The sequence below is a fragment of the Phoenix dactylifera genome, unplaced genomic scaffold, assembly GCF_009389715.1.
Source record: "Phoenix dactylifera cultivar Barhee BC4 unplaced genomic scaffold, palm_55x_up_171113_PBpolish2nd_filt_p 002907F, whole genome shotgun sequence".
In the NCBI taxonomy this organism is placed as follows: Eukaryota; Viridiplantae; Streptophyta; class Magnoliopsida; order Arecales; family Arecaceae; genus Phoenix; species Phoenix dactylifera.
The window spans coordinates 1357-21572 of record NW_024069992.1 but is presented as its reverse complement, the minus strand read 5'-3'; the positions used below and the strand labels follow the sequence as shown (position 1 = coordinate 21572).

Genomic DNA, 20216 nt, shown 5'->3' with positions numbered 1-20216 from the left:
GACACCCCTTTTATTTTTTGCCCGCTTTTTATTTTTTGATAATATTTATTTTTAATTTTTCGGCCTTTTGGCTTTTCCTCTTCGGATAATTTTTTTTCCCCCGAAAATAAACTGAGTCCGGAGACTGGCGGTGCCATGCCGCATAGCGGGACCAGCGCGTTGAATGCTACGCCAGAACGGCCCGGCGGCGCGAATGTCTCGGGCTGTCGAGGTCTGCTGCTTTGTCATAAAAGGGAGTTTCGAAGGGCATGTCATGGGTGCGATCATACCAGCACTAATGCACCGGATCCCATCAGAACTCCGCAGTTAAGCGTGCTTGGGCGAGAGTAGTACTAGGATGGGTGACCCCCTGGGAAGTCCTCGTGTTGCACCCCTTTTATTTTTTGCCCGCTTTTTTATTTTTTGATAATATTTATTTTTAATTTTTCGGCTTTTGGCTTTTCCTCTTCGGATAATTTTTTTTCCCCGAAAATAAACTGAGTCCGGAGACTGGCGGTGCCATGCCGCATAGCGGGACCAGCGCGTTGAATGCTACGCCAGAACGGCCCGGCGGCGCGAATGTCTCGGGCTGTCGAGGTCTGCTGCTTTGTCATAAAAGGGAGTTTCGAAGGGCATGTCATGGGTGCGATCATACCAGCACTAATGCACCGGATCCATCAGAACTCCGCAGTTAAGCGTGCTTGGGCGAGAGTAGTACTAGGATGGGTGACCCCCTGGGAAGTCCTCGTGTTGCACCCCTTTTATTTTTTGCCCGCTTTTTTATTTTTTGATAATATTTATTTTTAATTTTTCGGCTTTTGGCTTTTCCTCTTCGGATAATTTTTTTCCCCGAAAATAAACTGAGTCCGGAGACTGGCGGTGCCATGCCGCATAGCGGGACCAGCGCGTTGAATGCTACGCCAGAACGGCCCGGCGGCGCGAATGTCTCGGGCTGTCGAGGTCTGCTGCTTTGTCATAAAAGGGAGTTTCGAAGGGCATGTCATGGGTGCGATCATACCAGCACTAATGCACCGGATCCCATCAGAACTCCGCAGTTAAGCGTGCTTGGGCGAGAGTAGTACTAGGATGGGTGACCCCCTGGGAAGTCCTCGTGTTGCACCCCTTTTATTTTTTGCCCGCTTTTTTATTTTTTGATAATATTTATTTTTAATTTTTCGGCTTTTGGCTTTTCCTCTTCGGATAATTTTTTTCCCCGAAAATAAACTGAGTCCGGAGACTGGCGGTGCCATGCCGCATAGCGGGACCAGCGCGTTGAATGCTACGCCAGAACGGCCCGGCGGCGCGAATGTCTCGGGCTGTCGAGGTCTGCTGCTTTGTCATAAAAGGGAGTTTCGAAGGGCATGTCATGGGTGCGATCATACCAGCACTAATGCACCGGATCCCATCAGAACTCCGCAGTTAAGCGTGCTTGGGCGAGAGTAGTACTAGGATGGGTGACCCCCTGGGAAGTCCTCGTGTTGCACCCCTTTTATTTTTTGCCCGCTTTTTTATTTTTTGATAATATTTATTTTTAATTTTTCGGCTTTTGGCTTTTCCTCTTCGGATAATTTTTTTCCCCCGAAAATAAACTGAGTCCGGAGACTGGCGGTGCCATGCCGCATAGCGGGACCAGCGCGTTGAATGCTACGCCAGAACGGCCCGGCGGCGCGAATGTCTCGGGCTGTCGAGGTCTGCTGCTTTGTCATAAAAGGGAGTTTCGAAGGGCATGTCATGGGTGCGATCATACCAGCACTAATGCACCGGATCCCATCAGAACTCCGCAGTTAAGCGTGCTTGGGCGAGAGTAGTACTAGGATGGGTGACCCCCTGGGAAGTCCTCGTGTTGCACCCCTTTTATTTTTTGCCCGCTTTTTTATTTTTTGATAATATTTATTTTTAATTTTTCGGCTTTTGGCTTTTCCTCTTCGGATAATTTTTTTCCCCGAAAATAAACTGAGTCCGGAGACTGGCGGTGCCATGCCGCATAGCGGGACCAGCGCGTTGAATGCTACGCCAGAACGGCCCGGCGGCGCGAATGTCTCGGGCTGTCGAGGTCTGCTGCTTTGTCATAAAAGGGAGTTTCGAAGGGCATGTCATGGGTGCGATCATACCAGCACTAATGCACCGGATCCCATCAGAACTCCGCAGTTAAGCGTGCTTGGGCGAGAGTAGTACTAGGATGGGTGACCCCCTGGGAAGTCCTCGTGTTGCACCCCTTTTATTTTTTGCCCGCTTTTTTATTTTTTGATAATATTTATTTTTAATTTTTCGGCTTTTGGCTTTTCCTCTTCGGATAATTTTTTTCCCCCGAAAATAAACTGAGTCCGGAGACTGGCGGTGCCATGCCGCATAGCGGGACCAGCGCGTTGAATGCTACGCCAGAACGGCCCCGGCGGCGCGAATGTCTCGGGCTGTCGAGGTCTGCTGCTTTGTCATAAAAGGGAGTTTCGAAGGGCATGTCATGGGTGCGATCATACCAGCACTAATGCACCGGATCCCATCAGAACTCCGCAGTTAAGCGTGCTTGGGCGAGAGTAGTACTAGGATGGGTGACCCCCTGGGAAGTCCTCGTGTTGCACCCCTTTTATTTTTTGCCCGCTTTTTTATTTTTTGATAATATTTATTTTTAATTTTTCGGCTTTTGGCTTTTCCTCTTCGGATAATTTTTTTCCCCGAAAATAAACTGAGTCCGGAGACTGGCGGTGCCATGCCGCATAGCGGGACCAGCGCGTTGAATGCTACGCCAGAACGGCCCGGCGGCGCGAATGTCTCGGGCCGTCGAGGTCTGCTGCTTTGTCATAAAAGGGAGTTTCGAAGGGCATGTCATGGGTGCGATCATACCAGCACTAATGCACCGGATCCCATCAGAACTCCGCAGTTAAGCGTGCTTGGGCGAGAGTAGTACTAGGATGGGTGACCCCCTGGGAAGTCCTCGTGTTGCACCCCTTTTATTTTTTGCCCGCTTTTTTATTTTTTGATAATATTTATTTTTAATTTTTCGGCTTTTGGCTTTTCCTCTTCGGATAATTTTTTTCCCCGAAAATAAACTGAGTCCGGAGACTGGCGGTGCCATGCCGCATAGCGGGACCAGCGCGTTGAATGCTACGCCAGAACGGCCCGGCGGCGCGAATGTCTCGGGCTGTCGAGGTCTGCTGCTTTGTCATAAAAGGGAGTTTCGAAGGGCATGTCATGGGTGCGATCATACCAGCACTAATGCACCGGATTCCATCAGAACTCCGCAGTTAAGCGTGCTTGGGCGAGAGTAGTACTAGGATGGGTGACCCCCTGGGAAGTCCTCGTGTTGCACCCCTTTTATTTTTTGCCCGCTTTTTTATTTTTTGATAATATTTATTTTTAATTTTTCGGCTTTTGGCTTTTCCTCTTCGGATAATTTTTTTCCCCCGAAAATAAACTGAGTCCGGAGACTGGCGGTGCCATGCCGCATAGCGGGACCAGCGCGTTGAATGCTACGCCAGAACGGCCCGGCGGCGCGAATGTCTCGGGCCGTCGAGGTCTGCTGCTTTGTCATAAAAGGGAGTTTCGAAGGGCATGTCATGGGTGCGATCATACCAGCACTAATGCACCGGATCCCATCAGAACTCCGCAGTTAAGCGTGCTTGGGCGAGAGTAGTACTAGGATGGGTGACCCCCTGGGAAGTCCTCGTGTTGCACCCCTTTTATTTTTTGCCCGCTTTTTTATTTTTTGATAATATTTATTTTTAATTTTTCGGCTTTTGGCTTTTCCTCTTCGGATAATTTTTTTTCCCCGAAAATAAACTGAGTCCGGAGACTGGCGGTGCCATGCCGCATAGCGGGACCAGCGCGTTGAATCCTACGCCAGAACGGCCCCGGCGGCGCGAATGTCTCTGACCGTCGAGGTCTGCTGCTTTGTCATAAAAGGGAGTTTCGAAGGGCATGTCATGGGTGCGATCATACCAGCACTAATGCACCGGATCCCATCAGAACTCCGCAGTTAAGCGTGCTTGGGCGAGAGTAGTACTAGGATGGGTGACCCCCTGGGAAGTCCTCGTGTTGCACCCCTTTTATTTTTTGCCCGCTTTTTTATTTTTTGATAATATTTATTTTTAATTTTTTGGCTTTTGGCTTTTCCTCTTCGGATAATTTTTTTCCCCCGAAAATAAACTGAGTCCGGAGACTGGCGGTGCCATGCCGCATAGCGGGACCAGCGCGTTGAATGCTACGCCAGAACGGCCCGGCGGCGCGAATGTCTCGGGCTGTCGAGGTCTGCTGCTTTGTCATAAAAGGGAGTTTCGAAGGGCATGTCATGGGTGCGATCATACCAGCACTAATGCACCGGATTCCCATCAGAACTCCGCAGTTAAGCGTGCTTGGGCGAGAGTAGTACTAGGATGGGTGACCCCCTGGGAAGTCCTCGTGTTGCACCCCTTTTATTTTTTGCCCGCTTTTTTATTTTTTGATAATATTTATTTTTAATTTTTCGGCTTTTGGCTTTTCCTCTTCGGATAATTTTTTTTCCCCGAAAATAAACTGAGTCCGGAGACTGGCGGTGCCATGCCGCATAGCGGGACCAGCGCGTTGAATGCTACGCCAGAACGGCCCGGCGGCGCGAATGTCTCGGGCTGTCGAGGTCTGCTGCTTTGTCATAAAAGGGAGTTTCGAAGGGCATGTCATGGGTGCGATCATACCAGCACTAATGCACCGGATTCCATCAGAACTCCGCAGTTAAGCGTGCTTGGGCGAGAGTAGTACTAGGATGGGTGACCCCCTGGGAAGTCCTCGTGTTGCACCCCTTTTATTTTTTGCCCGCTTTTTTATTTTTTGATAATATTTATTTTTAATTTTTCGGCTTTCGGCTTTTCCTCTTCGGATAATTTTTTTCCCCCGAAAATAAACTGAGTCCGGAGACTGGCGGTGCCATGCCGCATAGCGGGACCAGCGCGTTGAATGCTACGCCAGAACGGCCCGGCGGCGCGAATGTCTCGGGCTGTCGAGGTCTGCTGCTTTGTCATAAAAGGGAGTTTCGAAGGGCATGTCATGGGTGCGATCATACCAGCACTAATGCACCGGATCCCATCAGAACTCCGCAGTTAAGCGTGCTTGTCCTCGTGTTGCACCCCTTTTATTTTTTGCCCGCTTTTTTATTTTTTGATAATATTTATTTTTAATTTTTCGGCTTTTGGCTTTTCCTCTTCGGATAATTTTTTTTCTCCGAAAATAAACTGAGTCCGAAGACTGGCGGTGCCATGCCGCATAGCGGGACCAGCGCGTTGAATCCTACGCCAGAACGGCCCCGGCGGCGCGAATGTCTCTGACCGTCGAGGTCTGCTGCTTTGTCATAAAAGGGAGTTTCGAAGGGCATGTCATGGGTGCGATCATACCAGCACTAATGCACCGGATCCCATCAGAACTCCGAAGTTAAGCGTGCCTGGGCGAGAGTAGTACTAGGATGGGTGACCCCCTGGGAAGTCCTCGTGTTGCACCCCTTTTATTTTTTGCCCGCTTTTTTATTTTTTGATAATATTTATTTTTAATTTTTTGGCTTTTGGCTTTTCCTCTTCGGATAATTTTTTTCCCCGAAAATAAACTGAGTCCGGAGACTGGCGGTGCCATGCCGCATAGCGGGACCAGCGCGTTGAATGCTACGCCAGAACGGCCCGGCGGCGCGAATGTCTCGGGCTGTCGAGGTCTGCTGCTTTGTCATAAAAGGGAGTTTCGAAGGGCATGTCATTGGGTGCGATCATACCAGCACTAATGCACCGGATCCCATCAGAACTCCGCAGTTAAGCGTGCTTGGGCGAGAGTAGTACTAGGATGGGTGACCCCCTGGGAAGTCCTCGTGTTGCACCCCTTTTATTTTTTGCCCGCTTTTTTATTTTTTGATAATATTTATTTTTAATTTTTCGGCTTTTGGCTTTTCCTCTTCGGATAATTTTTTTCCCCCGAAAATAAACTGAGTCCGGAGACTGGCGGTGCCATGCCGCATAGCGGGACCAGCGCGTTGAATCCTACGCCAGAACGGCCCCGGCGGCGCGAATGTCTCTGACCGTCGAGGTCTGCTGCTTTGTCATAAAAGGGAGTTTCGAAGGGCATGTCATGGGTGCGATCATACCAGCACTAATGCACCGGATCCCATCAGAACTCCGAAGTTAAGCGTGCTTGGGCGAGAGTAGTACTAGGATGGGTGACCCCCTGGGAAGTCCTCGTGTTGCACCCCTTTTATTTTTTGCCCGCTTTTTTATTTTTTGATAATATTTTTTTTTATTTTTTGGCTTTTGGCTTTTCCTCTTCGGATAATTTTTTTCCCCCGAAAATGAACTGAGTCCGGAGACTGGCGGTGTCATGCCGCATAGCGGGACCAGCGCGTTGATTGCTACGCCAGAACGGCCCGGCGGTGCGAATGTCTCGGGCTGTCGAGGTCTGCTGCTTTGTCATAAAAGGGAGTTTCGAAGGGCATGTCATTGGTGCGATCATACCAGCACTAATGCACCGGATTCCATCAGAACTCCGCAGTTAAGCGTGCTTGGGCGAGAATAGTACTAGGATGGGTGACCCCCTGTGAAGTCCTCGTGTTGCACCCCTTTTATTTTTTGCCCGCTTTTTTATTTTTTGATAATATTTATTTTTAATTTTTCGGCTTTCGGCTTTTCCTCTTCGGATAATTTTTTTCCCCGAAAATAAACTGAGTCCGGAGACTGGCGGTGCCATGCCGCATAGCGGGACCAGCGCGTTGAATGCTACGCCAGAACGGCCCGGCGGCGCGAATATCTCGGGCCGTCGAGGTCTGCTGCTTTGTCATAAAAGGGAGTTTCGAAGGGCATGTCATGGGTGCGATCATACCAGCACTAATGCACCGGATCCCATCAGAACTCCGCAGTTAAGCGTGCTTGGGCGAGAGTAGTACTAGGATGGGACCTGGGCGAGTAGTACTAGGATGGGTGACCCCTGGGAAGTCCTCGTGTTGCACCCCTTTTATTTTTTGCCCGCTTTTTTATTTTTTGATAATATTTATTTTTAATTTTTCGGCTTTCGGCTTTTCCTCTTCGGATAATTTTTTTTCCCCGAAAATAAACTGAGTCCGGAGACTGGCGGTGCCATGCCGCATAGCGGGACCAGCGCGTTGAATCCTACGCCAGAACGGCCCGGCGGCGCGAATGTCTCTGACCGTCGAGGTCTGCTGCTTTGTCATAAAAGGGAGTTTCGAAGGGCATGTCATGGGTGCGATCATACCAGCACTAATGCACCGGATCCCATCAGAACTCCGAAGTTAAGCGTGCTTGGGCGAGAGTAGTACTAGGATGGGTGACCCCCTGGGAAGTCCTCGTGTTGCACCCCTTTTATTTTTTGCCCGCTTTTTTATTTTTTGATAATATTTATTTTTAATTTTTCGGCTTTTGGCTTTTCCTCTTCGGATAATTTTTTTCCCCCGAAAATAAACTGAGTCCGGAGACTGGCGGTGCCATGCCGCATAGCGGGACCAGCGCGTTGAATGCTACGCCAGAACGGCCCGGCGGCGCGAATGTCTCGGGCCGTCGAGGTCTGCTGCTTTGTCATAAAAGGGAGTTTCGAAGGGCATGTCATGGTTGCGATCATACCCGCACTAATGCACCGGATCCCATCAGAACTCCGCAGTTAAGCGTGCTTGGGCGAGAGTAGTACTAGGATGGGTGACCCCCTGTGAAGTCCTCGTGTTGCACCCCTTTTATTTTTTGCCCGCTTTTTTATTTTTTGATAATATTTATTTTTAATTTTTCGGCTTTCGGCTTTTCCTCTTCGGATAATTTTTTTCCCCCGAAAATAAACTGAGTCCGGAGACTGGCGGTGCCATGCCGCATAGCGGGACCAGCGCGTTGAATGCTACGCCAGAACGGCCCGGCGGCGCGAATATCTCGGGCCGTCGAGGTCTGCTGCTTTGTCATAAAAGGGAGTTTCGAAGGGCATGTCATGGGTGCGATCATACCCGCACTAATGCACCGGATCCCATCAGAACTCCGCAGTTAAGCGTGCTTGGGCGAGAGTAGTACTAGGATGGGTGACCCCTTGGGCGAGAGTAGGGAAGTCCTCGTGTTGCACCCCTTTTATTTTTTGCCCGCTTTTTTATTTTTTGATAATATTTATTTTTAATTTTTCGGCTTTCGGCTTTTCCTCTTCGGATAATTTTTTTTCCCCGAAAATAAACTGAGTCCGGAGACTGGCGGTGCCATGCCGCATAGCGGGACCAGCGCGTTGAATCCTACGCCAGAACGGCCCCGGCGGCGCGAATGTCTCTGACCGTCGAGGTCTGCTGCTTTGTCATAAAAGGGAGTTTCGAAGGGCATGTCATGGGTGCGATCATACCAGCACTAATGCACCGGATCCCGTCAGAACTCCGAAGTTAAGCGTGCTTGGGCGAGAGTAGTACTAGGATGGGTGACCCCCTGGGAAGTCCTCGTGTTGCACCCCTTTTATTTTTTGCCCGCTTTTTTATTTTTTGATAATATTTTTTTTTAATTTTTTGGCTTTTGGCTTTTCCTCTTCGGATAATTTTTTTCCCCCGAAAATGAACTGAGTCCGGAGACTGGCGGTGTCATGCCGCATAGCGGGACCAGCGCGTTGATTGCTACGCCAGAACGGCCCGGCGGTGCGAATGTCTCGGGCTGTCGAGGTCTGCTGCTTTGTCATAAAAGGGAGTTTCGAAGGGCATGTCATTGGTGCGATCATACCAGCACTAATGCACCGGATTCCATCAGAACTCCGCAGTTAAGCGTGCTTGGGCGAGAATAGTACTAGGATGGGTGACCCCCTGTGAAGTCCTCGTGTTGCACCCCTTTTATTTTTTGCCCGCTTTTTTATTTTTTGATAATATTTATTTTTAATTTTTCGGCTTTCGGCTTTTCCTCTTCGGATAATTTTTTTCCCCCGAAAATAAACTGAGTCCGGAGACTGGCGGTGCCATGCCGCATAGCGGGACCAGCGCGTTGAATGCTACGCCAGAACGGCCCGGCGGCGCGAATATCTCGGGCCGTCGAGGTCTGCTGCTTTGTCATAAAAGGGAGTTTCGAAGGGCATGTCATGGGTGCGATCATACCCGCACTAATGCACCGGATCCCATCAGAACTCCGCAGTTAAGCGTGCTTGGGCGAGAGTAGTACTAGGATGGGTGACCCCTTGGGCGAGAGTAGTACTAGGATGGGTGACCCCCTGGGAAGTCCTCGTGTTGCACCCCTTTTATTTTTTGCCCGCTTTTTTATTTTTTGATAATATTTATTTTTAATTTTTCGGCTTTCGGCTTTTCCTCTTCGGATAATTTTTTTTCCCCGAAAATAAACTGAGTCCGGAGACTGGCGGTGCCATGCCGCATAGCGGGACCGGCGCGTTGAATCCTACGCCAGAACGGCCCCGGCGGCGCGAATGTCTCTGACCGTCGAGGTCTGCTGCTTTGTCATAAAAGGGAGTTTCGAAGGGCATGTCATGGGTGCGATCATACCAGCACTAATGCACCGGATCCCATCAGAACTCCGAAGTTAAGCGTGCTTGGGCGAGAGTAGTACTAGGATGGGTGACCCCCTGGGAAGTCCTCGTGTTGTACCCCTTTTATTTTTTGCCCGCTTTTTTATTTTTTGATAATATTTATTTTTAATTTTTTGGCTTTTGGCTTTTCCTCTTCGGATAATTTTTTTCCCCTGAAAATAAACTGAGTCCGGAGACTGGCGGTGCCATGCCGCATAGCGGGACCAGCGCGTTGAATGCTACGCCAGAACGGCCCAGCGGCGCGAATGTCTCGGGCTGTCGAGGTCTGTTGCTTTGTCATAAAAGGGAGTTTCGAAGGGCATGTCATTGGTGCGATCATACCAGCACTAATGCACCGGATTCCGTCAGAACTCCACAGTTAAGCGTGCTTGGGCGAGAATAGTACTAGGATGGGTGACCCCCTGGGAAGTCCTCGTGTTGCACCCCTTTTATTTTTTGCCCTGATGACCCAAAGATTGATTCATAGATTGATTTTGATGATCACAACACCTTGAAGTATAGATACTAATGTTTATGTTGCAAGGAGAAATATATTTATTTTGCAAGGAACATAGCAAGTTGGAAGAACACAAGAAGGCCTCCAAAAGCACTCAAGAAAAGTTAGAAGAAAGCTACAATTCATTGGCCCAACTTTAAAGTTCAAAAGATTCAAATTGGAGGAGCAAATTCAAAGGAAAATTCAAAAGAATAGTCTTCGAGTCGACTCCTGAGGAATTCGAGTCGACTCCAATGGTTGCCGAGTCGACTCCAAAGAAAGCGAGAGTCGACTCTCAGTGGTACACAAGGGAAAACTCAGAGAAGCAGTTTTTGGACACTGAGATTCGAGTCGACTCCCACAAAGTCCGAGTCGACTCCAAAGACAGAACAACCCCAAGACAGAAGACGGTATTTTCGTCTCTGAGAGGCGAGTCGACTCCAAGACAAGTCGAGTCGACTCCAAGGCAGCGCGGCTCCAAAATACAGAGGATCAGTTTTCCGACTCTGAGATTCGAGTCGACTCCCAGACAGCTCGAGTCGACTCCAAGGCAGCGCTACACTAAGATGGCAGAAGACCAACTTTCGGAAACTGAGAGCCGAGTCGACTCCAAGGAAGTTCGAGTCGACTCCAAGACTGGATGAGCCAAAAGACAGAGAATCGGGAGTTCGGGCTCTGAGATTCGAGTCGACTCCCAGGACAGTCGAGTCGACTCGAGTGGACAAAATTCAAATTTGGATCCACGGACTACAGAGGATGAGCCGACTCCAAAATTGCCAGGTCAGCGCCAGAAGTTGGCGAGTCGACTCCGGGTTAAGTCGAGTCGACTCCCAGTCAAGACGGCAACTTTAATTCAAACTTGGAACAGTTGCCGAGTCGACTCCGGAAAAGCTCGAGTCGACTCCTGCTACAGCCGAGCCGACTCCTGATCGCGCGAGTCGACTCCAAACCCAACGGTCATATTGTCAGGAGCTGCAGACTGGTTCCAACGGCTCTATTTTTGGCTCTAACGGCTATATTCTTGTTTCCACGTTATCAAAAGCTATAAAAACAAGAAGAGAGCTAGGAGAGAAGGGATGGAAGTAGGAGAACACATTTAGGGAAGAGATTCCAAGAGAAATCTCCCATAAGCACAATAAGGGCCATTCAAAGTGAAATAGAGAGAAGAAGAGCTTCCAAGTGTATTCCAAAGCTTCCTCACCATCCGTGTGCTGCCGCGGTGATCCTCTACTTCGTGCCAAATCAGAAGAGGGTCAAGTAAAGAAGAAGTCGAGCTCCTCCATCTTCAAAACTCGTTTGAGGGCTTCTTCTCTTTTCTTTACTTATTTACATTTGCTATATTTGCTTATTTGAGAAGCTTGTATTTGATTTAAACTCTTGTTCTAATATCTTGTAACTTGATTCAATCAAGGGATTGAATCAAGGGGTTAAGGTTTGTTGGTGAGCCAAAGGGAAAAACCAACGTTGTAAGGTTGTGGTTGGTGAGCCTTTGGGGAAAACCAACCGGGTTGATTGTGAACCCGGAAAACAATCATTGTAAGGTTGTGGTTGGTGAGCCTTTGGGAAAACCAACTGGGTTGGATTGTGAGCCCGTGAAAATAATCGGTTGGTTCTAGTCGGTGAGCCTGTGAAAACCGACCGAGTTCGTTGTGATCTCGCAAAACAACAAGTTGGGTTGTGAGCTTGTAAAACAACCGACTGTAATCTAAGGGATTATAGTGAAATTCCCAAGAGGTCTTGGGGAGTGGATGTAGGTGCTGGGGTGCACCGAACCACTATACATCTTTGTGTTTGTGATGCTTTATCTCTTGTATTTCATGCCTTCCATTCATGCTTGATTGTGTAATATCTCTAGATTTGTTTCTATAGAGTTATAAGTGATTTGCTTAGCTTCCACTCCATTCTTACCATACACATAGATTAAAATTGATCATACAACTATAAGTTAATGTTAGATCAATTGCACCCTAAAGCCATAGTATAATTGCTCTAGCTTAATCTTCCACTGCTTTACTTGTAATTGCCTAGAGCTTAAGTAAATAACATCTTATTATTCCGCTGCATTCTATTCAAAGTAAAAATTAGGGAACATAATTTTTAGAAAACCCAATTCACCCCCCCTCTTGGGTTGTCACCTTGGGCAACAAGTGGTATCAGAGCAGGTGCTCAAGATTAATTGTTGATCTCACGATTAAGAGCCAAAGATCATGACAACTCAAATAGATAGTTTTCTAGGAGAGGGACAGTTAATTGATAGGCCTCCACTGTTTAATGGCATAGACTACACATATTGGAAAGCACGCATGCGCATTTTTATTCAATCACAAAACTATTATTTATGGAAAATCATAATAAATGACCTTCACACACTCTCTCAAACTATTAATGAAAAGGACTTAGCACAATTGAATGCTAATGCTATGAACATATTATATTGTGCTATTCATAAAACGAAGTTTAATGAAATTTCTGCATGCTTATCTGCTAAGGAGATCTGGGATACTTTAGAAAATATTTATGATAAATCTCAGATTAGCTCACATGTGCTTCAATTGCATACTAACAATGAGATTGCAGAATCCTCCACAGTAGCCGAGTCGACTCCCAGTTTGTCCGAGTCGACTCCTAGAGAAGAACAGTCTGAAAGGCAGAGACACATTCTTGAAGACCCTGTGAACGAGTCGACTCCAAGTAGTTCCGAGTCGACTCCCAAGTTAGCCGAGTCGACTCCGACAAGGCCCGAGTCGACTCCGAGGCAGAACAATTCAAAAGACAGAGAATTATCTTTTAGGCCTCTGAGAACGAGACGTCTCCCGAAGATCTCGAGTCGACTCTCAAGTCAGTCGAGTCGACTCCATGTAAACTCGAGTCGACTCGAGGAAGAAATAACAGCAAGAAAATTCAAAAGCTTCCTAAAGTCAAAGAAGAAGAGGAAGCAAGAAGAAAGGAAGAAAGAGATAAAAAGCAAGAAAGCTAGAAGCAACAATGAACTACAAGAGGTAACTAACTTATGTTTTATGGCACTAGAAAATAAAGTAAAATCTGAATCTAGTGAATTTCATGAAGAATTTTCTTATGATGAACTTTTAAATGCTTTCCATGATTTGTATGGTGAATGTAGAAAATTAGCTATGAAAAATAAAAATCTTAAAAAGCTAAATTTGCAAATTTCAAAAGAAAGAAATTCTATTGCTGAAATACAAGACAAACTAAATTCTGAAAATAAAAGCTTAAGGTTAAATTCAGAAGAATTGATTCAAAAAAATCATAGCTTAATCAAAACAAACCAAAACTTGAGTAAAGAAGTTAACCAACTGAAATCTCTTATTAACAAGTTCACTGTAAGTTCAGAAAGATTAAAAATGATGTTTGAAAGCCAACATGCTGATTTTGATAAATCAAAATTTTGGCTTGATTCCTTCACTTAGCAATGAATCCCTAAAGAAAAATGTTTTGAATTTATCAAGCAAACCATTAAATAAGATAACATATTTCGAACATGAAAAGAATGGACATAACAACTTTACCTATCGTTCTAACATAATTAAATCAAGTAGTAAAGTTATTACAATTAAACAAATTTGGGTTCCAAAAGGAACCATATGTCCTAACTCTCAAGGACCCAAGCAAGCTTGGGTACCCAAAATAAAAATATGAGGATGTAGACATAGGTGTGCCAAGATACCCATGGAACAAATAGAACTTTCATACAAATGGGTGTTCTAGACACACGTCAAAAAAAATGAAACTTAAAACATACTTATGAAAAGTAATTTTTAAATAAAAAATAATAATAATAATAATAATGAAATCAGTAATCCTTGCATCTCATCATTATTTTTGCCTTAGTATTTGATTAAAATATGAATTGCAAGTATTGATCAATTTTATGATATAGAAAATACTTTTGGAAATATAATCAAATCACTTCATTTTATAGTATACTTTACTCACTATTGGATAAGTTGCTAAATGATTAATCAATTTATTAAAAATAACTCTATGAATTCTCTATATGCTTGATTGAGAGTTTTTTATCCATGGCATTATTGTTTATTGATCATAGATATGATAATGTGTACTTGGTGTGCTTTTGAATATATGCACTATGAATACCAAGATTAAAGAAACCATCTTTGGCATATAAAATCAACTCATGCTAGTATGTACTTAATCTCAAAAGACCTTGCCATTGGCTTACTTAGATTATCTTCTGAAAGGTCAAAGTTTGCTATGCATGCTAACTAAGGAAACAAACAAAAATCAATTTCTAAATTGTTGTTTCCATCACTAAGTTTTCAAAAGCTTACATTGGATTTGTTCTTGGCAAATAAAATTAAAATATTTTCTGTATTTGCTAAATCATGTAAAAATGTTTCAAATGATAAAGGTTTCCAAACTGTGAAGATAAAGAGTATCATGGCACAATGTTGAAAACCAAAATCCTGATAAAGTTTATACAGAAATTAATTATTTCAGCACCAAGGATACCTTAAGTAAAATAGGGTTAATAGAATTCTTGAAGAAATGAAAAAGACAATTGTGTATGATAGTCATCTACTTAAATAATTTTTAAAAAAAAAAAAGCTATCATCACTGCTTGTCATACATATGATTTCTATTAGATCTATTTTTTGATGAAAACTCCTTTTGATCTTCTGAAAAAATGGAAAATGAACCATTGCATATCTTTCACATTTTTCAGTCGTACATGTTATGCTTAATATGCTCTTATGAAAATAATGCCAAATCTGATAGAGATATGTCTACCCTTGGATATCATTCATCAAGCAATGCATATAGAGTATTCAATAAAAAGTTTTTAGGTGCAAAAATATCAAGGTATCTTATTCTTTATGAGACTACTGATTTATTATCAAAATACTAAAATTAAATTATATATGTATATGGTTAATCTTTTACATATAACAATCTAAAAACTTGTTAATAATTATAACCAAATTGAGTTTTTCAGAAATACATTTAATGAAGAAAAATTGTTTGCTTAGAAGATGAAATAGATCTTGATTCTTGCATGATTAGAAGTAAAGATCACCATTATTATTTGCTTGCTTTATGAGCTTTATATTCTATCAAATGAGTGTGTAGAATGGACTCCTATATGCTTACTTTATTAAAGAAGATATATGTTAAATAACCACCATATTTGAAAACACTCATTACAAATATGATAAAGCAATATATAATTTGGAACAAGCATCAAAAGCATAATATAAAAGCTTAAGTAACCTTTTTGATAGAAAGTAATAGTGATAAATCTACACATCAAAAAGAAGAATTTGTGATATCTTATTTGCTCAAAATATGCATTGATGACATCATTTTTGGTTCTACTAATGAAGAGTTATATGAAGATTTTACTGAGCTCATGTAAGGTGAGTTTGAAATATGATGAATGAATTAACATCTTCTCTCAAACTCCAAATTAAGACAAACAGGAAAGGGGATCTTCATTGACCAACGTTAGTCCACAAGAAAATTCTTATAGAAGATTGGCATGAAGAAGGTATATCTATGACCCCATCTTGTAGAATTTGAAAAGGATGAGCAAAGTAGATCTATTGTGTTAAAGCTGTATTGAAGCATGATAGAATAATTATTTTACAGCTAGTAGACCAGATTGTATGCTCATTATGTGACCTTGTGCAAGACTTCAATCTAACTTTAATTAATCATATTTTATTGATAACAAATAAATCATAATCTGAATTTTGATAGAAACAAATGTTTAAGATAAATTGATTAAAACATAGTTAACATATCTTATTGATAATTATCTTAAGCAAATAGAATCTAAACTAAATTGACTTAAACTATCTTGGTTAATGAATCTATCTCTTTAGTTCAAATGATATGTGCTTGCTTATATTTAGGCAATCTCTTGAGTAAAGTGACTCAACATGCAACTATTGTCATATCTTATATTGAGTCATCTAGTTAAAAAAATATATATGTTGGATGAATGCTTTGTATCTTAAAGAAACTAATGACCTTCCTTCAAGAAAGAAAAATGAGAAATTTCAACTTGAAGGATATCTTCATGTAAGATACACTAAACATTCACATGCAAACAAGAGAGAGGATCTTCTTCAGCCAAAAGTTCACACATAAGAAATCTAGTTTGGCTTGAAGAACATATAATGAATAGGTAATTTAGATACCTTTCTCACAAATTAGTTGAGCAAAGTCAGTAACTTAAATCTTATTATGGCATGATTAAATTCTTTAATTATTAATTTTTGATATCATGTCTATATGTGTATTGACTGACTTATACTTTTAGAAATTATTTCATGGTTTGCCCAAACTAAAATATATCTTTGCCTATGTCATAACCATGAAATACACAAGTATACGCTTAAAATGTTGATGTAAAATAACTTGTGAGAAGTTATGAAACCTTGAGCATAATGAAAATATTATTTGCATGATATACATATATATGATACGTAAGATTAATTCTCTATTCTGCTCTCTCATGAAAATTACTTGAGAATAACAAAAAGAGAGAGAGATAAAGAAAAGAAAATGGATATTATTCAAGAGAAGTAAAATCCAAGTAGAGGCAAACACTTCAACCTTAAGGAAAAGCAAAACAAACTTAATATATTCGACACATTTGTGAGACTTGTGTGAGCATTCTTTTGGAAGGGATAAAATCCATAATTAATTACACTTAAACAGGGAGGTTTTGAAGTAAACATTTTAACCTTTCTATATTGCTCATCATAGGGATGGTGCCAATGGGGAGGCTAGTGGTAGTACCCGGCACTATTTGACCCAACTATTCGGTGTAGGGCATATTAGGGACGGCACAAGAGGGAGGCTAGTGGTAGTACCTCGTGCCCCTTCCGAACTCCACCGGATAGGGAGCAAATAGAGTATAGAGCATAAGAAAGTTATAAATGAAAAACAAAGTAAATGAAAGTAAAATTAAGTCAAATTTTTAATCACTTGAAAACACACTTTAAGGATGAAATCATTGCAAGATTATATTTAAATAGGGGGAGTTTATTTGAAAAGAATTGATTTTGATCCTTGACATTCTTGTACTTAGTATTTTAATGCATGACTTAACACATGGTATATTTTGCATATGGTATGATGTCTTGATTTATGGATTCTCAATATTTTGTAATGTTTCATACTTGGACAATTTGATTGAATGTTTGAATTGCTACATAACATCTTTTGTTTAGTTTTATTGAAAAGAAATTTCAGATTTGTCATTCACAATCATTGTTAAAATCTGAAAGCTAAATAAAATTGTAGAAAGGAGAAGAGAAGAACATCTCTATTTAGGAAAAATAAATTGATATTGATCTATCTTTCTACTTGCCTAACTTTGATACATAATGTCCTAATACTTGTTAAAATATCCTTTATTTTGTATCGAAACTCAAAATTAAACACAAAGATTCTGAAAGTGCTTTAATGTTATTGAAATATGTATTTTTCAATCGTAACAATTTAAGATGAGCCACATTGTGAAAGATACATATCTCATATTATGACTTAGAAAGCTTCTATTGAAAATCCTATGTAATTCAGAATCCGATTTTGTATAAAAGTTTAAACTCCATATGATTACTAAATAAAATGTTAATGTAAGAAAAACAGAATTTATTTTGATTGCTCCGATACGCATCCGAAACATATCATTTCTTACCTTCAAAGTATAATAATTTTGATTCAAATGATGTGTCTTACGATGATCTTGATTGCAAGTAAATATTTTTAAAATATATGACTTTATTTTAATATTTAAAAAAATTTATTGAGCTTCATGTATACATTGCTGAAGAACTGTGATTAAGAAATTGAGTTCTATAAATACACATACCTCAATGATCATCTATATGTTTTTCTCTCCTACATTCTTAGAAACTATTATCAGAATATATATATATAGAGTGAATACTATAAATTTTGAATAATTCTAGATCACTCTACATTCTCGATAACATAGAATTTCAGTTTTATTCACGTTTATTATTAAATTCTGAAATTCAACCAAAGAAAAGAATGATTAAAGAAGAATGCATCTTTTGAGGGGGAGCTTTAGATATTCAGTATCTTATCCTAAAGAAACTTTAATTTTATGGATTGATTTTGATGAACCTCCTTATATTGCAAGACATGCTTTATTCTATAAAGGCTGTCTTATCTCAAACCTTGAGTCTTATGAAAATGAGCTGAAACTTATAGAAAATATATTTTTGAGATTGACAATTTTATTGAACATTATCTTCAAATTCTAAACTCTTAAATGGAATGATCAATAGAGGGGGAGAAAGAAAATTTCAGAAGGAGAGGTCTCACGGAACTTAATTACATAAATCTATAGGAGAGGGAAAGAATACTAAATGAAAAGTGATCCTAATACTCTCCAATATGTATCATCTGAAATTTAAATATGAAAATCTTTATGATACACCTTGAGGCATGTTATTTGGTTAATATATCTTCTGCACAAATCATGAACCAAATTGCAATTCAAATAGTTGATCTTAAGAGCCTCTAATTTAATGAAAAAAGGGGAGAATAATGTGTTAAATTTTCTTGAGTATCTCGTAGAAAATCTATTTTGGAATTCACTAATGAGTCCTAATTGGCTTGCTCTTTAGAACTTCAATATTGTGCCAATTCATATCTTTATATATGTATCAAATCGTGCTTATTTTCTAAAGGAATAAAAGAAAGTCCTTAAAAGAGCTCTAAGATATATCATAAATTGCATGAATTCATATTTTGGTATTTGTGCCCCAATGCTCTTATTATCATAAAAAGAACTTTGAAGTCATGATCCAACATGATGATATGTTTTTCAAGTATATAAGTTTTGATCTTTTACTCTGAAAATCAATTAAATTGCTCTCATGTTGATAAAATACTTAATAGATTGGGCAAAAGTTCTTCAATGAACAAGCTTTCATACTTATTATTAAAGAGAGGTTAGATTTCCACTCATGTTTTTGGTTATTAATTGTGGTACTTCTTGAATTAACCTAAGGAAGATTCCACCTACACTTGATTAGAAAACTATCTGTGGTATCAAATTAGAAAATCTCTTGAATTCACACTCGATGTGTTCTGCTCTGATCTTTGTACTTAATGTTTCACTATCTTTTTGATGTTGTCAAAAAGGGGGAGAAATATCTAAGTATATGCTTATAATGCTTTGTGATAATCAGCTTGAACTGAAATATATTGATTGTGTTAAGCTGATTAAATCTAAAGCATTATCATGAAGTATGTTTTGTTTTAAATATACATGTTGTCTACTTCATGCAACTTTGCTATGTATTACTTCTAGAAAACAATATCTTTTATATTGCATATACTCCAAGTTTTGTCATCATCAAAAAGGGGGAGATTGATGACCCAAAGATTGATTCATAGATTGATTTTGATGATCACAACACCTTGAAGTATAGATACTAATGTTTATGTTGCAAGGAGAAATATATTTATTTTGCAAGGAACATAGCAAGTTGGAAGAACACAAGAAGGCCTCCAAAAGCACTCAAGAAAAGTTAGAAGAAAGCTACAATTCATTGGCCCAACTTTAAAGTTCAAAAGATTCAAATTGGAGGAGCAAATTCAAAGGAAAATTCAAAAGAATAGTCTTCGAGTCGACTCCTGAGGAATTCGAGTCGACTCCAATGGTTGCCGAGTCGACTCCAAAGAAAGCGAGAGTCGACTCTCAGTGGTACACAAGGGAAAACTCAGAGAAGCAGTTTTTGGACACTGAGATTCGAGTCGACTCCCACAAAGTCCGAGTCGACTCCAAAGACAGAACAACCCCAAGACAGAAGACGGTATTTTCGTCTCTGAGAGGCGAGTCGACTCCAAGACAAGTCGAGTCGACTCCAAGGCAGCGCGGCTCCAAAATACAGAGGATCAGTTTTCCGACTCTGAGATTCGAGTCGACTCCCAGACAGCTCGAGTCGACTCCAAGGCAGCGCTACACTAAGATGGCAGAAGACCAACTTTCGGAAACTGAGAGCCGAGTCGACTCCAAGGAAGTTCGAGTCGACTCCAAGACTGGATGAGCCAAAAGACAGAGAATCGGGAGTTCGGGCTCTGAGATTCGAGTCGACTCCCAGGACAGTCGAGTCGACTCGAGTGGACAAAATTCAAATTTGGATCCACGGACTACAGAGGATGAGCCGACTCCAAAATTGCCAGGTCAGCGCCAGAAGTTGGCGAGTCGACTCCGGGTTAAGTCGAGTCGACTCCCAGTCAAGAC

At 41.7% G+C, this 20216-nt stretch overlaps 23 non-coding genes and 3 pseudogenes across 23 annotated transcripts; all 26 read left to right on the top strand.

Moving 5' to 3' along the window:
* Positions 1-255: 255 nt before the first annotated feature.
* LOC120109839 lies at positions 256-374 on the top strand. The gene has a single exon (XR_005510599.1). It is a non-coding gene; the product is annotated as a 5S ribosomal RNA (ribosomal RNA).
* A 246-nt stretch (positions 375-620) lies between these two features.
* Positions 621-738, top strand: LOC120109846. Its single transcript, XR_005510606.1, has one exon. It is a non-coding gene; the product is annotated as a 5S ribosomal RNA (ribosomal RNA).
* A 245-nt stretch (positions 739-983) lies between these two features.
* Positions 984-1102, top strand: LOC120109838. The gene has a single exon (XR_005510598.1). It is a non-coding gene; the product is annotated as a 5S ribosomal RNA (ribosomal RNA).
* A 245-nt stretch (positions 1103-1347) lies between these two features.
* Positions 1348-1466, top strand: LOC120109837. The gene has a single exon (XR_005510597.1). It is a non-coding gene; the product is annotated as a 5S ribosomal RNA (ribosomal RNA).
* A 246-nt stretch (positions 1467-1712) lies between these two features.
* Positions 1713-1831, top strand: LOC120109836. The gene has a single exon (XR_005510596.1). It is a non-coding gene; the product is annotated as a 5S ribosomal RNA (ribosomal RNA).
* A 245-nt stretch (positions 1832-2076) lies between these two features.
* LOC120109835 lies at positions 2077-2195 on the top strand. Its single transcript, XR_005510595.1, has one exon. It is a non-coding gene; the product is annotated as a 5S ribosomal RNA (ribosomal RNA).
* Positions 2196-2442: 247 nt separating this feature from the next.
* LOC120109834 lies at positions 2443-2561 on the top strand. Its single transcript, XR_005510594.1, has one exon. It is a non-coding gene; the product is annotated as a 5S ribosomal RNA (ribosomal RNA).
* A 245-nt stretch (positions 2562-2806) lies between these two features.
* On the top strand, positions 2807-2925 carry LOC120109833. Its single transcript, XR_005510593.1, has one exon. It is a non-coding gene; the product is annotated as a 5S ribosomal RNA (ribosomal RNA).
* Positions 2926-3170: 245 nt separating this feature from the next.
* On the top strand, positions 3171-3289 carry LOC120109843. Its single transcript, XR_005510603.1, has one exon. It is a non-coding gene; the product is annotated as a 5S ribosomal RNA (ribosomal RNA).
* Positions 3290-3535: 246 nt separating this feature from the next.
* Positions 3536-3654, top strand: LOC120109832. Its single transcript, XR_005510592.1, has one exon. It is a non-coding gene; the product is annotated as a 5S ribosomal RNA (ribosomal RNA).
* Positions 3655-3901: 247 nt separating this feature from the next.
* On the top strand, positions 3902-4020 carry LOC120109831. Its single transcript, XR_005510591.1, has one exon. It is a non-coding gene; the product is annotated as a 5S ribosomal RNA (ribosomal RNA).
* A 246-nt stretch (positions 4021-4266) lies between these two features.
* On the top strand, positions 4267-4386 carry LOC120109844. Its single transcript, XR_005510604.1, has one exon. It is a non-coding gene; the product is annotated as a 5S ribosomal RNA (ribosomal RNA).
* A 246-nt stretch (positions 4387-4632) lies between these two features.
* On the top strand, positions 4633-4751 carry LOC120109842. The gene has a single exon (XR_005510602.1). It is a non-coding gene; the product is annotated as a 5S ribosomal RNA (ribosomal RNA).
* A 574-nt stretch (positions 4752-5325) lies between these two features.
* LOC120109852 lies at positions 5326-5444 on the top strand. Its single transcript, XR_005510610.1, has one exon. It is a non-coding gene; the product is annotated as a 5S ribosomal RNA (ribosomal RNA).
* Positions 5445-5690: 246 nt separating this feature from the next.
* Positions 5691-5809, top strand: LOC120109855. The gene has a single exon (XR_005510612.1). It is a non-coding gene; the product is annotated as a 5S ribosomal RNA (ribosomal RNA).
* A 247-nt stretch (positions 5810-6056) lies between these two features.
* On the top strand, positions 6057-6175 carry LOC120109841. Its single transcript, XR_005510601.1, has one exon. It is a non-coding gene; the product is annotated as a 5S ribosomal RNA (ribosomal RNA).
* A 245-nt stretch (positions 6176-6420) lies between these two features.
* LOC120109848 lies at positions 6421-6539 on the top strand. Its single transcript, XR_005510608.1, has one exon. It is a non-coding gene; the product is annotated as a 5S ribosomal RNA (ribosomal RNA).
* Positions 6540-6784: 245 nt separating this feature from the next.
* Positions 6785-6928, top strand: LOC120109851 (annotated as a pseudogene).
* A 246-nt stretch (positions 6929-7174) lies between these two features.
* Positions 7175-7293, top strand: LOC120109830. Its single transcript, XR_005510590.1, has one exon. It is a non-coding gene; the product is annotated as a 5S ribosomal RNA (ribosomal RNA).
* Positions 7294-7539: 246 nt separating this feature from the next.
* Positions 7540-7658, top strand: LOC120109845. Its single transcript, XR_005510605.1, has one exon. It is a non-coding gene; the product is annotated as a 5S ribosomal RNA (ribosomal RNA).
* Positions 7659-7904: 246 nt separating this feature from the next.
* Positions 7905-8034, top strand: LOC120109853 (annotated as a pseudogene).
* Positions 8035-8281: 247 nt separating this feature from the next.
* On the top strand, positions 8282-8400 carry LOC120109854. Its single transcript, XR_005510611.1, has one exon. It is a non-coding gene; the product is annotated as a 5S ribosomal RNA (ribosomal RNA).
* Positions 8401-8646: 246 nt separating this feature from the next.
* On the top strand, positions 8647-8765 carry LOC120109847. The gene has a single exon (XR_005510607.1). It is a non-coding gene; the product is annotated as a 5S ribosomal RNA (ribosomal RNA).
* Positions 8766-9011: 246 nt separating this feature from the next.
* LOC120109850 lies at positions 9012-9163 on the top strand (annotated as a pseudogene).
* Positions 9164-9410: 247 nt separating this feature from the next.
* Positions 9411-9529, top strand: LOC120109840. The gene has a single exon (XR_005510600.1). It is a non-coding gene; the product is annotated as a 5S ribosomal RNA (ribosomal RNA).
* Positions 9530-9775: 246 nt separating this feature from the next.
* Positions 9776-9894, top strand: LOC120109849. The gene has a single exon (XR_005510609.1). It is a non-coding gene; the product is annotated as a 5S ribosomal RNA (ribosomal RNA).
* The last annotated feature ends 10322 nt before the right edge of the window (positions 9895-20216 follow it).